The sequence below is a fragment of the Heterocephalus glaber genome, unplaced genomic scaffold, assembly GCF_053883595.1.
Source record: "Heterocephalus glaber isolate CG9 unplaced genomic scaffold, H.glaber_assembly_v1.0 deba00001465, whole genome shotgun sequence".
Taxonomy (NCBI): domain Eukaryota; kingdom Metazoa; phylum Chordata; class Mammalia; order Rodentia; family Bathyergidae; genus Heterocephalus; species Heterocephalus glaber.
The window spans coordinates 22,139,329-22,156,351 of NW_028258312.1; the positions used below are offsets into that span (position 1 = coordinate 22,139,329).

At 35.1% G+C, this 17,023-nt stretch overlaps 1 long non-coding RNA gene across 1 annotated transcript in view; it reads right to left on the bottom strand.

Moving 5' to 3' along the window:
- Positions 1-4,990: 4,990 nt before the first annotated feature.
- Positions 4,991-17,023, bottom strand: part of LOC147826605 (uncharacterized) — a 249,695-nt gene continuing 237,662 nt past the window's right edge. The window contains exon 3 of the long non-coding RNA XR_015438965.1: positions 4,991-5,305. This is a non-coding gene — a long non-coding RNA (uncharacterized LOC147826605). The remainder of the gene's footprint in view (positions 5,306-17,023) is intronic.

Sequence of the window (17,023 nt, forward strand, 5' to 3'; positions counted from 1 at the left end):
GTACTGCAACTGATCCCTTCTTTCACTGCCCAAAAGCCTTCCTCACCCTCGTCGTGATAAACCATCTAGAATTTGGTTAAAAATCTCTACACTTTGTGTCATCCGCCCCTCCTCAAGTGCATTCTTACTCTAAGTCCAGGGCCAGGGTAAATCTAGCACCCTCTCACCTGTGAATGTGCTTAAGGGAGATGAGGAGAAAGGCAGAAGTTAACTTCTACCAATAATCTAATTGGAACTCAAATAGATAACCCCCAAAACAAAATTAAGACTTGACTGAAGTTCTTTACTAACAGCATCTTCTATGCTATGCTGCTATGTGATAGTTTTAATAGGATAGTTGATAAATTGATTCAAAGACAAAGCAAATTTATCCAAAGTATTTAATTTTTTATTCCAGCATTTTGGAGAATATTTGAAATTGCAAAAGTTAAGATCATACAAGTAGATTCTTTTCAGCACTGGGTATCATTACATATATTTAAAAGAGAAAATCTTCAAAGTGAGAATCGAAATTCAGATAATCACACATTGGAATAAATGTATGCATGCATGAGTCACATAAACATAAAGTTAGTTTATACACACACTCCAGACAGCTTTACTTGCTTCACAATGTGGAGACACTTGTGGTCTTTCAGGGATACACACACCCACATACCCACACACACTATACATGTATAGACATATAATTTCAGAATCTCCTACTTATTAAAAAATTAGCAAAACTCATTTACTTGGCTTTTACAGGATTCATTAACCTTTGTCTTCCTTTAAGAAACTAAGAATTATTCTAAAAGTGACATTGTCATTAAAAACCAATAAGAAGTCAATGTTTTTAAATTAAAGTTATTAGATAAGTTTTCTAAAAGTTAAAAAAAGATTAGTACAAAAATTCAAATGAGAAAAATAATTTTGCTTTGGGTGTAAAAAGTCCCCAAGAGGAATTCAAGTTTTATTAGAAAGTACTCTTTTGTGATCAGAAAATCTCTAAGAAATTTCAACCTAGAGTATTCTTTAAGAATTTAACCCCTTAATATTTTAAGATGAAGCAACTTTTCAATAATAATTATATGATTACAAAGTACACAATACCAGAAAAGTAAATACCACCCAAAAGGAAAAAAATATTTTCTAACAACAGTTCTAAGAACCACATTAATATTTCATGATTTGTTAACTTTCATTGATGTGTCACTATGTTAGTATAACTGCACTTTCATTATCGTAAAATAAATTAATACCTTTCTACCTCCTTGAGAATATAATTCTTTAGTGAAATAAGTAAACTGCATAGCTCATGTGTGAGCTGACCGATGTCCTTCTCAGTTGTCTGATGATATATTTACTCTGCCACTTTTGCCTACACCAATACATGCCATGACATCTTTTCAAGAGAAATCCCATGTGATTAAATGATGAGCACCTAAAGCTAAGAATAAGAGAAGTGATGAAAGCTTAGAGCCCAAGCTTATCTCTAGCTGTAGCTTCCTAACCACCTTTCTGTAACACTAAACTGGGTAATATTGAACATGAATTTGAGATATAACTTCTACTATTTCTCTTTCATATTCTATTAGCCAGAAAATTGCATAAACTAGCATCATAATCAGGATTCCACTACTTATTTCCTGTATTTCTGTCACATTATCTCGGTCCTGTTTCACACTATTATCTCTCAGTGTTACTAAAGGAATTTTCAAAGAAAACGTCTTGCTCCTAGGCATTCCTATCCATATAACTGCTAGCAGATTTTGCTTTTAGATATCACCCTCTTTCTGCAACTTCCCAACTCAGAAACTCTAATTCTCCATGCATTGTTTCGTGCTACAGTCAGCTAAAACCACTCCCCCAACTTCTCTCTTTTCGGGCTACCTCCATCTCTAAGGCTTTTAATATACTTTTATTCAAATTTGAAATGCTTCGTCTCTTGCCACCTGTATATCCAAATTTACTAATTATGTTCCCTCTAATTGATGATAACATCGCCTTTCTCTAATTTCAGAAAGCATTGCCAAAATCATACACTAGTTCTAATAATTTACTCTATGGAATTGTTTGTTACAGTTTACTCTTTAATACGTTGTTTTCTAAAATACATTGTAAGTGTCTTGGAAGGTGATACCATGATTTCTTTCTCTTCATATACACAGAAATGCCAAGGACACTGTAATTGATGTTTATTTTTCTGTGTCCTCATCCACCCTCTGAGCTATTTATGGAAAAATTCTTAGAAAAATAACAGGTTAACATTCAAGAAATTTTGTTTTCATATTATAAAATAAAATATCACTTGTTTACAAGAACAGATAAAATCATGATGTTTATGTAAGGAAAAATACATTAGTATTTTTATAAAATATTTAATTTTTCAAAGAACTTGCCATTTCAGTAAATCCTTAGTGAATTTTATTTGGTAGTTAAATGACTTGCATTATAAGTTAATTTCATCCTGTAATTACTGTTACAGTATTTTAATACTTTTAAAGACACACACCTGCCTGCATTCAACTCTTTCAGTCAAATATCTTCTTCATGAGAGAAAGTATGAAATTACTTTTTTCAGCAAGGGTGACTTGGAATGTCTAAAAGTATTTACTGTTTCAACAATGAATCAAAATCTGACATTTCCAAATACGGTATTTTCTTTATTTAATGAATTTTATTAGTACATTTTAGATATACATAATGATAACGTTCATCATACTGAATTTGTACCTGTACATGATATACCTTGATTCTTCTTTTTTGCCCATTCCTCTCCCCTTCCTTCAACCTCTTGTCCTCTCCTTATTTACAAAAGCTTTGTTCCAATTTTTTCCTTCTAGTCTCTTGTTTTTCTTTTCCCTTTCTTTCTTTCCCCTTCCCTCCTCCCTTGTTATCCTTCCCATTTGAACATTTTCATCCTATTTCACAATATTTATTATACATTTTGGTCCTTATTTACCCTTTTGGATTCTCACAACAAAGAAACAATTGTGATATTGAAAGTGTGTCTGATTTATTTCACTAAAGAGTGTGGTCTCAAGGTGCATCCATTTACCTAGAGATGTCTCGTTTATCCTTCTTTATGGCAGAGTAATACTCTATTGTATAAAAAAAACACAACTTTATCCACTCATTAGTTGATGGGCATTTCAGCTGTTTCCAAGGTTTAGCTATTACAAACTGCGCCACTATAAATATGGGTGTGCGTGTATCATTGCAGTATGACACTTTTAATTCTTTTGAGAAGATATCAAGAAGAAGAATATCTGGGTCAAATGGAACCCACATCGTGGGTTGTCTCTTCATTCTGTTGGTGGTTTCTTTTGCTGTGAAAGAGCTTTTCAATAAGATGTGATCTCAGTTGTTGATTCTTTGTGATAAATCCTATGCAATCCAGGTTTTGTTCATAAAGTCTTTGCCTACATCTCTGTTTTTAAGAGTTCTACCTATTCTCCCTTCCAGCAGATTTAGTGTTTCTGTTTTAATATTTAGATCTTTGATCCATTTTGATTTTAGTTTAGTGCATGGTGAGAGATGTAGGTCTAGTTTTCATCTTTGTCATGTGGAAAGCCAGTTTTTCCAGCACCATGTATTAAAGAGGTTATCTTTCCTCCAGAGAAGGTGTTTGGCCCCTTTGTCAAATACAATATTTTTAATGAACATGACAGAAATCAACAATATGTACAATATGATGATAGGGAAGTAATTGAAATAGTTGAATGTCAAATTGTGAGCACAAATATCTCAAGTGCCATACTGGAGGTTCTCTACTTATGCAGCTCCGTCTACTTCTAAATTCCTGAGTTAGCAAGAGGCAGGCATCATAGTAAACAAGGAACTAAGACCCCAGAGGTGAGAGTAACCTGGAGCCAGCTGTGTGGCAAATAATGCTTTGTTAGATGAGAAAGCATCAGTCCAAAGTGAAAACAACAGAAAAATCATGAGCGAGCAATGAAAACACTTTGTGATAGCTCTCTTTTGGTTTTTGCCTGAACAGATAGCTAGCTACAAATCAAATATTTCAAGAGGAAAGGTAAAATATAGCCCTTCTTATTCATGAGAGTTAACCTTTGTGTAAGTCTGCTGTCTAGGAATAGAGAGATTGCAAATAGTAGAGAAAAGCAAAGAGAAAAAGAATAATATCAATGAATTTTGATTACATTTAATTAAAAAGGTATCATTGAGACAAAAGCTACATATAAAAATACTTAAGGTAAAACATCAAAACTAACTTTTAAATTAGAAATTCAAGCTTTTATTTTCAGCGTACATTACTAAAATTGACTTTTCAAAAAAAGTTCCAAAACTATTCTTCTCTTAGTAAGGACTCTACTTTTTGTAGGAAAAAAAAAAAAAAAAATTATTAGCTAATTAGCTTAAGCAAAGAAAAGAATGGTTGCTTTACATAGCCATAAAGTCCTCAAGTAGACTCAATTCAATGTCCAAGGGGTTCTCCGTCAGTTCCTGCATTATGACAAAGATAGTGCTTTTGGACTCTGCAGTAGTGCCCTTATAGTGCAAACAACAGTTCCATCACCCTTATACATGTTGGGAAGCTTGAGTCCTCAATTTAAAAATTAGTCTTGATTATTTTCCTCAGATTTGTTTTTTAATTTTAGCTGATACATGCACACAATCAATAAATATATTTATGGGGTATAGTGATAATTTGATACAATACTTGTACTATATGTACACAATGATCAAGTCAGAGTAATTAACATCTCCAGCTCTTTAACATGTGTCATTTCTTTGTGTTGAAAACATTTAAACTCCTCTTTTCTAATTTCTTATAAAATATATAATAAATTGTAACTTGTAACTATTTTCCAATGTTACTCAGACATAAATATATACAGTAAACTATATATATTTATCAAATATACACTATATGTAGATCAATTGTATATATTTTTATTTGATGATTATTTATGCAGAATTTTTGTATAAGAACGCAAATTACAACATTTCATAAAATAACTAAAACTATAACCATTTTCCCAAATATAATAATAATACCGATGGTATTTATGTTTCTATACTCTATTTTGGCTCCAGTATCTATATCATATATTTACTAAGATCTCACTATAGTTCAAGAGTTTTGATCAAACAAAAAATATAGTCCAGCCTATCATTTGAGATGGTTAAGAAATAACTCTCAAACAATGTTACCATTGCTTTGTTCTGTTTGATTTTTCTGTTTTCCTTCTGTCTTTGGATGGAAGTTCTCAGCTTGAGCCTTGGCTCTGTTGGCCACTCCCAGAATCTTGTCATGTTTCAGCGGAACTGACAGACTGGAAACACCAAGACGTTCTATCTTCAAAAACCAAAATAAATAAAGATAGATAAATAGATAAATATTAAGTGCAGAGTAAATATAATAGTCTGTAAATATTTAGAATATTTTAATATAAACAGAATATTTAAATATAAACCATTCATGTATATTTAAAATCTTGTATTCATAGTCAATATGCTTCAAATATTTACTAACATGGCATATGAATTTTTCCTCTTTTTTGTAAAACAATTCCAACAGTACTGCTCAGAGTCAGTTTTTTCCCTTTTTTCTTCACTCGGTATTGACAATTTAACCTAGGGCCCTGAACATGATAGGCAAGCATTCGGCCAGTGAGCAACATAAGTAAGCAACATAAATGTAGCTTTCTCCCTGTATCTACTCATGGTGGAAGGTTCCAGATGAGTTCCTCTGGGCCTATTTTATGAAGAAACTAAACCCATTCACCAGTGCTCTGCCATCTTGCCCTAATCATTACCCAGGGGCCCTACCTTCCAATATCACGACCTCAGGGGTCAGACTTCAATGTGCAGATTTTGAGAAAACATCCAGAGAAATCAGGTTAACACAATAGAAGTTGCCTTAAGTAGTCATATGCACTGTATTTTCTCAATCATGATTCAATAAAGAAAAAGAACATTTCTCTCTCGTATTCATTTCTGTACAAAACCATATTTATTCTCTGTGATTCTGATCTCATGGAGATTGTGACTGTTTTGAAATAATCAGTAGATTAAGCTGATCTGGGAAATTTAATAGAACAGAGTTCTAATGAATTATTGCTCTATAGCCACAAATTATTTTGAGTTGTTTTTCTTTTAGAATAAAGAAATAGCAAGCACATTTAAAATGTCTAAAGATGTTCTGGTTATCAAAACTGAGCATTAACACTTTTACCATTAACACATTTTCATGCTAAATAATATCAATTGTTGACATAGGACACCTGAGATTTAACTTGATTTTAAGAATTGTAAATTTTATACATTATATTTTGGTGTTAGTTAAACCTCTAGAAAATAATCCATGGACCAACTAGAGTATCATTAGACCATTAATTTTTCAGTTTATTTAGGTATTTGATGTTAAAATTATTTTATACTCTACCTATCAGGTAAAAAATGTTAACTAAGTTAGTCCCAAAATGGAAAATATTGATGAAAACATAATTTAATTTTTCTTTTCAAGATCAACATCCCCAATTTAATTAACTTTCTCTAGTTTATGCACATTAAATTTCTCCTTCCTCCCATGGAAGGAAAACAAAATTGAACAAAACAAAAACAAATCAGCAATGCCTCCTACTATGATTTGCATATGTCTTGGACCCGCCAAAAACTCATGCTGAAGCCTAAGTCTTCAGCGCAGCAATATAGGGAGATGATGCCTAGTGGGAGGTGGTTGGGTCACTGAGGCTCTGCTTCCACAAATAGATTAAGGCCACAAGCTCCCACTCGGATGGGTCTGGAATAGTTACTGCAAGAACTACTGTCTTCTCACCTTTCTATTACTTCCTCTCTTACTGTATGCTATCTTCTGCATATACCTGATTGTCTTTCTGCTGTTCTGCCATGAAGTTCTCAACAAAAGCCAAGCAAGCAGATGCAGTCACCCAGTCTTGGACTTCCAGCATCTAGACTGTGAGCTAATTATACCTCTTTTTTTTTAAAAGTAGGAAAAATTTATTGAGACAGATAGCTTCTGTCTAAGAGAGACATAAAGGGGACTGGAAAATGAGTTGCCTTTTTTTTTGTTTTTAATAAATTAATTACTTTGTTTTAGGTGTTCTGTTACAGTAAGCAGAAAATGAATTAATATAAAAATTTATAGGTTTCACAATGCTATATTATTATGTATTTCCTGCCCATATAAATTTTAACAAAGTCTGCCAAGTTTTATGATGCTTCTTAAGTAGTACACTGCTCAAGATGGATGAATGTGTACCACCTATCTGTCATTCCTTTAATATATATTAGGTACCTAGTAGGTGCAGGAACTGAGGTAACCTCTAGCACAAGAGTAGTGAAGCAAAGTAAGCAGTAAAATTTGTGACGGGTTCTAGAAGGACGACATGAAGTTACCATGAGAGAAAACAATGCGTAGAAAAATTGGAATGATTAACTTAAAGAAGACCTTTGCTAAGGAACTGACATTTAAGTTAAAATCTGAAGGATGGAACAGCTAGAAAAAACATTTCAGTCAGTTGAAGCTGCAGATGTAGAAGTCCTGAAGGCCTGAAAAACTGACAAATGACCTGAGTGAAAGTGTCTCGAGATGGGGCTAGAAATCTATGGGCAGATTATGAGAAAATGTAAAGAAAAATTCTTTACATAAGTAAACAATGCTTTATGTCTTATTATATTTCTCCAGGTGGTGGACATCAGAATTTCCATTCATTTTAGCCACACGATCTTGAATAAGGAGAACAGATTTAGATGCTGGCAAATAATGTATCTCACTCTGTAACAAATTACTATAACTCAATGGAGTATGTCAGTTCCAGGAAACATTCCAGAATCTTGCCTCAAGCAAGACAATGAAAGTAGACCAACTCTCTTTCTCTGATAGAGACAACCTTAACAATGACTACAACCAGGGCAGGGGCATAATTTAATATATTTAAATGTATATAATCCATATGCTTAGAGGTCAAAAATCCACCTAAGGTCAAGTCAACCAGAGATTCATCTAAAATGGTTACTAAAACTATTTGAATTATCAATAACTTTTTTCCTACTAATTTTGGGCTACATTTACAATAACAAAATTATCCTAAAGATAAAAAAATAAACTTCTTATATGTAGTCTGATGGAATTTGAAGTCTCCCTCTTCCCTTCTTTCCCTTTTTTCCTCTTACTCAGACACACACAGAAATTCTTCCCACCTAAATTTTTATCTTGGGGAGAAGTGCTTCTAATTCTTTAAGCATAAAACTATAATGCTTTTGGTTTGGTTTGGTTTGGTTTGGTTTGGTTTGGCTTGGTTTGGTTTTGCTAACCGCTTTGTTGGTACTAAAGTGAAAGATTTGAATGCCAAATTCTCCATTTTAAGACAGCATCTGCATGTTGACATTTTTCCCATTTGTATTTAATTTTCATGCAGAGGACTCTGCTATTAAAAATCAAAGTTGATTCTTATTAGTCACCTCGCACTATTCTGAATTCCAGAGTGCCCCGTGGCCAGCACTCCCACTCCAAGGTGCTTCACAGAGCTGACTTGGAATAGACTCTGCTCCCAAGGCCAGGCCCGGCACGCTGTAGTAATCACTCTTTTCAGAGCAAATTTTGTGAGTCTCTGAAATGCAGCTACTGGTAGTTCTGCCTGTACTCCAGTGAAGTGATATTGAATTTCTATTATGCATGTGCCCTGGAAACCCCACAGCTCTCCATAAAGATTTTATTCACACAGCAGATTTGTTGTGACTTAGATAGTTTCAGACAATTTTAGATTTGAATGGACGTGGCAGGATCTGACAGTATAAAAGAAATATCAGGAGAAAGAAACATGTAGAACCAAATGATATATTAAGCAACCCACAGAACAAAGCAAAGAGAATGCCTGCGATTGTAGTAAACAAAACCCGAAAGTATGTCTTTGAAGGACCCCTCACGGGGGCTGATCTTTCCATATTGCATATCCGAGTCAGCAATGGGACTTGGCTACTCCTTCCATCCAACGAATTAAGTCTTGATAAAGCCCTGATTCTTATACAACCTTCACATTTTGAAATAAATTGTTCATAATAAAACATATTCTGCTTCTCTTGTATTTTCCCAATGCTCCAGGTCGCAAATGCAAAGTGGAAAATAAACACAATTGCAAACAAACATTCATTCCTCAACTAAAATTTACAAGATTTAATTGGAAAAGGAAGAAAAGCAATTTTTAGTGGAACTATAAAATATAAAATTCAAATAATGTAAAATTAATCTATGGTAAAAGGAAGGAGATATAGGTTAATATATGTACGTAAAAGTGAATTTAATATGAAATTTTCTTCTTTACAGAAAGTACCCTAAACATCAGGTATAATTTAGACACTGTAGAAATAATACTGAAATGTGAGCAATATCCACCATTTCAAGGAACTTAATAACTAGTGGGGAAAAGAGTGAATAAGGAAGGAAGTGAAGTAATTCTAGGTGGTAGCAAGTGCTATGATGAATATACATTAGAGTCATAGGTCAGAATCGAACTGTCATGGTGGCAGGGTAGGAGGCAGCTGCTTCCTCTTTGGTGGCCAGGGAAAGCGTCATGAGAGATTACGGGAGCTGAGCCAGACAAGACAGCAGCCACTGCAAAGCCTGCTGGCAGAGCCCCCTGGTCAGACATAATAGCATAGGCAGGCAGAAATTCATACGGAAATGGAAGAGACCCAGAATAACCAAAGCAATCCTGGGCAACAATAACAAGGAGGGAGGCATCACAATCCCAGACTTCAAGATATACTATGAAGCTACAGTAGTCAAAATAGCATGGTACTAGACAAAAATAGACATATTCCCCAAAGGAATAGAATACAAGATGTAGAAACAAACCGAAACACCCTCAGCCACCTGATTTTTGACAAAGCATTAATAATATATGCTGAAAAAGACTTGTTAACAAATGGTGCAGGAGAAACTGGCTATCTGCATGCAAAAGAATGAATCTTAATTCAGATCTCTCACTCTGTATGAAAATGAAATCAAAATGGATCAAAAACCTATGTATAAAAACAGAAACACTGAATCTACTGGAAGAAAATGTTGGGAAAATTTTTAAAGACATAGGCATAGGTAGAGCTTTCCTGACAGTACCCCACTTGCACAAGAAATAATACCAAAAATCAATGAATGAGATTATACTAAGTTTAAAAAAAATTTTGCACAGCAAAGGAAACAAACAACAGAGTGAAGAAACAACTTTCAAAATGGGAAAAAATGTTTTGCCAGGTTCTCCTAAGTCAGAGGTCTAATATCCAAATCATATAAAGAACTCAAAAAAAATTATACTACCAAGAATAAAAGATCCAATAAAAATATGGACAATTGAAATGAATAGATCCTTCATAGAAATAGAAATGGCCAGTAAATATGTGCAAAATTTTTCAGTATGTTTAGCTATTAGACAAATGCAAATGAAAACAGCAATGAGATTTCTCCTTACATCAGTAAGAATGATCATTATCAAGGACTAAAAAAACAACAGATGCTGGCAAAGATTTGGGGATAGCAGAACACTTATAAATTGTTATTTTAATTTACTTTTATTAGTTTGTGTTTGCAATACATCATGATTACGTTCCTCATTGGAAGATGGTACATGCTCATAACACATCGTAACTCTTTTTACATCCTGCCTCCACTCCTCATCTCTCAGTTCCCTTCCTATTCACAAAAGATCTTTGGTGAGCATGTAAACCAGTACATTAACTTTGGAAACCAGAATGGAAATTTCTCAAAAAACTAAAAACAGAAATTCCATTCTACCCACTCTAACTTTCCTGCATATCTTCCCACAGGAGCTGAAATCATCCACTACAACAGTGTATGCACACCCATGGTTATAGCAGTACAACTCACAACAGCTAAATCCTGGAAGCTGCCTTTATGCCCATCAACATACATACTCAATGGAATACTACTTAGCCATAAAAAAGAATAAATTTGAGTCATTTGTAGAAAAAAGGTGGGTCCTGAGACCATAATGCTAAGTGTAATATGTCAGTCACAAAAGGTTAAATATTCTGTGATCTCTGTAATGTGGGACATGCAGAAGATAAACAACTTAAAGATGCATGTTAAGAACAGGGAGGTAGACTCCATAGGGATGGGAAGTGGGTCTGGGGGAGGAGAGAGAAAGGAACAAGGGTGCAAGAGGCATAAAAATTATCAATATGCAAAAAATGATCAAGATGTAATATGTATATGCATCCAAGTGTAATCACTATACAGTGTATCACAAATACATCCCAATAAAAAAATAGTACACAAAGCGCCTTCTAAAGCTTCCATTTCGATCAGATGGAATTTCCTGAGGTCACACATTTACACTACTTTCAAAATATTTCACCTGCAAAGAAAAGTTGGAGAGAGATTAATGGAAAAAGAGGACTTGAGTAGAAAGAAAAACACTTAGTAGTTGTACTTTAGGATAGCCACAGTATGTTTGTCCTGATATCAAGAACTGGATATAACTAAGGGAAACCTAAGATAAAGCATACAGCTAACTATGCCTTTTTGTAAAGGATATGTACCACTCCACATCAGTCAACTGCTTTTTACCATAGTTATTCTTTGTTTTTACAATTCACATTACTGAGTGTGGTTTCTGTGAGCACCCATTTTATGTGGATTATTTAACACAACCATGGCAATAGTTAAAAGCTCTGCAGAAATCCTCCAAAGACCCGAGCTCCCAGCAATTTCTGCCATTCCCCATAGTCCTCTGTAGCCCTGCCTTCCTAAGTTTCCCTGATACCCTGCTTCACTCAAGTCATGGAGAAAGATTACATAATGGACTATTTCATACTAAGATGTTAGCAATTTATTTACTACAAGGTGTGATGAAACTATATACACCCTTGCTTAAAACACACTTATCCCATCATTCTTGCCATTTCCTGAAACCATTCTGGAAGCCCTCTTTCATGAATGTCTTTATGAAGTGTGATCAAAAATACAGTGAATCTGCTGCCCAGTGCCACCCGATGGACAGGTAGGCTCATACAAACATTACAGTGTGTCCTCATCCATCTTACTCACCAGATGTGGCACCATATAACTTCCAGCTCTTCCCCAAAGTCAAAATGCCCATCAAAGGGAGACATTTTTTTAATTTTATTTTATTGGTACATTTTAGATATGCAATATAATGACATTCATCATTAGAAATTTGCACCTTTACGTAATCTCTCTTGGTTCTTATTTTTTCCAAGGGAGATGTTTTGGATCTATTCAGGACATCAAAGTAGCCACAACAGAGCAACTAAAGACATGCAGGAAAGAGGATTTTTGGAACTGCTTCAGAATCTGGCAAGAACAATGGGATAAGTGTGTTCAAAGTAAGGGGGTGGTATTTGGAGGGAAGGGATTAATGGCCCTGTGTCTTTTACTATGTTAATTCTTTTTTAATTTAAAAGGTGATATTTTTATCACACCTTGTATATTTGAGAAGAAATTGAGAGGAAAGGTAACTACCAGTACCATGCAAAGCATATTTATGTCATATATTTCAGGCACCCAGTAAGTCTAGTGTAGAAGATATTTCTATGTAAAATATTGTGTCTTTGCCTTTGAAATCACACGATTATTTGGGCACCATGTAAGCATGACTTTGGATACAAATGTGGTATGAATTCTCTTCCACAAATTTTCAGGTAAGGATTATCAGTCTGGAGGACTCTAGAATATCCATGTTTGTAGATAAGTTAAAACCATCTACAATGAAGCTTTGTTTAAAGTAGCTTTCACATTCAAAGAATTATTATAACCTTAATAGTTTTTAATTTCTTTGAGAAAAACAATATCTAACCCAGACATGTCTTCAATTCTGTCACTAACATAGGATTTGGAATTATTGAATAAAAATGATACTGAACAAGTTAAGTAGGCAAGGAAGACTTTCCTCAAGATGGCTGCAGTAGGGGAGAGACAGAACCCACCTCTGCAGAAACAAAAGGTGAGAGATGTTTTAAGATCCTGTGTGAACTATTGAAAAATACTGAAGGGGCTTAGGTTAGGGACATGGGTGGCCAATGTGATTGAGCCTCATGTAATTGCTAACTGCCACTTATCAGGTTAGACTCCTACCTTCCAAGATGTGAAGAAAGGGCCTTACCCTCCTTGAAGATTACATTTCAAGCACATGGCTCCCACATCTTTCAGAAGGACATTCTTGCACTGGAAAACTAGCAAGAGGCTGGGAAAAGATTTAATATATCAAAAACAAAGAGAAAAAAATGTTTTCTAAAATAAACACTCTAAGGAAAGGAAGTCAAGGACTTACAAGTCAGGAAGGAAATTAATGATTAGTCAAACTGAGGGGAAATTTGAAGCCATCTTGGTCACAATGTAGTATTTGTTCAGCAATAAGTAATGAATATACAGTACCAACCAAATATTTTATTAATCTACCCAAACATGGAAAACTTTCAACCAAAACCTATCTACATAAATCACAAAAATGTCCCTTATGTAATTAATTCCATAAAATTTATATCTAAACTTTTCACATAATTTTATTTCTGTCCACTATAACATTGTGGTATATATTGATGGTAAATAATAGTCTAAATGGTTCCACTGCTCCCAGCTCAGAAGAAGGGGCTTCCAGGATGCCATTCCAGTGATCCCACCCCAGAAGTAGGAGCTTCTGGGCCGCCGTTCCACTGCTCCCAGCCCAGAGGAAGGGGCTTCCGGACCACTGGTCCAGTGCTCTCAGCCCAGAGGAAGGGGCTTTGGGGCCACCATTTCAATGCTCCCAGCCCAGAGGTAGGGGCTTCTGGGCAGCCATTCCAGCACTCCCAGCCCAGAGGAAGGGGCTTCTAGACTACCATTCCACCACTCCCAGCCCAGAGGTATGGGCTTCTGAGCTGCCATTCCACCACTCCCAGCACAAAGGTAGGGGTTTCCAGGCTGCCATTCTACCACTCCCAGCTCAGAGGAGGAGAGAGCACATGGGCACCTACAGCACCGCACCTGTCCCCCATCCTCGAAAGGAGAAGATTTGAAAACAAGTCTCAAAAACAAACTTCCAGATCACATACAGCATCCCCAAAGGGAAATGAGATGGAACACTGATACTCAACCACCTGGACACCCTGAACTGGCAACAAAAGAGGATCTGGAAAAAATGAAATCAGAAATAATTTCTCAAATAACAGCAGAGATTGTGCTCCTAGTGCAAGACATGATTAATAAATCTAGAGAGGACCTCAGGAACATGATAGAATCCCAACATAGGAAACAAATGGAATCCATAAAACAGATACAAACAGATTTCCAGGAGATTAAAAACTCCATTGAAAGTCTACACAGCAGAATGAGCCAATGTGAGGACAGAATTTCAGATATAGAAGATAAGATTGCAATTAGTGACCAGGAAAAGAAAAATTGCTTCAAACTTGTAACGGACCATGAGAAATCAATCCAGCAGCTGCTAGATGATGCAAAGAAGAATAACATAAGACCGATTGGAGTCAATGAAAAAACAGGAGAGAATGCAGATGACATAAAAAAACTCTTCACAGAACCGATGGCAGAATACTTCCCAAGGAAGTGAAAAGAAATTGGCATACAGACAAGTGAGGCATATAAGACTCCAAATAGCCTTGATCAAAAAAATCTAAACATAAGCATATAATAGTTAAGATTCCAGAAACTCCACAGAAGAATAAAGTTCTACAAGCAGTTAGAGTAAAGAAACAAGTCACATACAAAGGAAAATCCATCAGAATCAAAGCAGACTTCTCAACGCAAACCCTCAAGGCAAGAAGAGCTTGGAGTGATGTATTCCAAGCCATAAAAGAAAACAGCCTCCAACCCAGATTGATGTACCCTGCAAAAATATCTTTCAAAATTGATAGAGAAATAAGCTATTTTCATGACAAAGAGCACATTAGGGACTTCATGAATACCAAACCAGCACTCCAAAAAATCTTAGATAATATCCTAGGAACAGATAATGAGGATCACAACCCCAGGAGGCACAGCAGAATGAATCCATAGGGAGTGACAAGAAATTAAATGTAAAGGGGGCGAATCCAACAAAAACAAAAAGTCATAACAATAATAATTCAATATGTGTCAGTTATAACCATCAATGTTAATGGTCTCAATACACCAATCAAAGAAATAGATTGTCAGAATAGGTCAAGAAGCAAGATCCAACAATATACTGCATACAAGAAACACACTTAATTAAAAAAGAAATGCATAGGCTGAAAGTTAAAGGGTGGAAAACAATACTCCATGCAACAGGAAGCCAAAAAAAAGCAGGGGTAGCTATCCTCTTTGCAGATCAAGTAGATTTCAAACCAATACTGATTAAGAGAGAAAAAGAAGGACACTACAACCTTGTAAAGGGAACAATCCAACAGGAAGAGATGACAGTCATACATATCTATGCACCAAACACTAGGGCGCCCAACTATATAAAACAAATATGAACAGACATGAAAAATCATATATGCACTAATACAATAGTAGTGGGGGAACTCAATACACCACTGTCACAAATAGAACAACTAGACAAAAAATCAGTAATGAAATGCTAGAAATAAATCGAACTCTTGAACAAATGAACTTAACAGATGTTTACAGAGTGTTCCACAACAAAAAATCAGAACACATATTCTTTTCAGCCACACACAGGTAGTGCTCCAAAAGAGACAACATACTCAGTCATAGAACATGTTTAAGTAAGTGCAAAGGAATTGAAGTTATCCCCTGTATATTATCAGACCATAGTGTGATGAAATTGGAGATCCACAGCAAAAGAAACCACAAAAATTACATAAACATGTGGAAAATGAATAACACACTTCTGAATAAAAAATAGGTCACAGAGGAAATTAAAGAAGAAATCAGACAGTTCCTTCAATTAAATGACAATGACAATACAGCATATCGGAATCTATGGGACCCAATGAAAGCAGACTTATAAGGGAAATTCATAGCAGTGAATACTCATATTAGGAAAACAGAGGGAGCCCAATAAAAGAAGAGCAGGACAAACCCAAAGCCAAGAGTTGGTTCTTCAAAAGAATAAACAAAATTGACAAACCCTTAACAAAACTTATCAGAAAAAGGAAAGAAAAGGTCCAAATCCATGCAATTAGGAATGAAAAGGGTGAAATTACAACTGACCCAGCAGAAATCCAGAGGATCATAAATACCTACTTGGAGAACCTATATGCCAATAAAATGGAAAACACAGAAGAAATGGACAGATTCCTAGATACATATGAATTACCAAAGTTGAACGAAGAATTCCAAAAAATTCTAAACACCCCAATATCAATCAATGAAATTGAAAATGTAATTAAAAGATTACCAACTAAGAAAATCCCAGGCCCTGATAGCTTAACTCCTGAATTCTACAAGATATTTAGAGAGGAACTACTGCCACTACTGGTTAAACTCTTAAATGAAATTGAAAGAGAAGCAATACTCACTAATTCATTCCTGGAAGCATGCATCACCTTGATCTCCAAGCCAGAGAAAGACCTAACCGAAAAAGAGAACTATAGGCCAATCTCACTAATGAACATAGATGCAAAAATCCTTAAAAAGATACTGGCAAATAGAATACAGAAGATCATCAAGAAGATCATATACCCTGACCAAGTGGGATTCATCCCAGGGATGCAGGGATGGTTCAAAATATACAAATCAATAAATGTAATACACTATATCAGCAGAGCCAAGGACAAAAACCATATGATCATCTCAATAGATCCAGAAAAAGCATTTGACAAATCCAACATGTATTTATGATAAAAAAAAAAAACCCTAAAAAAATTGGAATAGACGGTCTCTACCTCAATCTGATAAAAGCCATGTATAAAAAACCAACAGCCAATATCATACTAAATGGTGAAAAACTGAAATCCTTCACAATAAAATCAGGAACAAGACAAGGATGTCCACTATCACCACTCTTTTTCAATACAGTTTTAGAAACATTAGCCATGGCAATTGGACAAGAGAAAGGAATAAAGATAGGAAATGAAAAAGTCAAATTGTCATTAT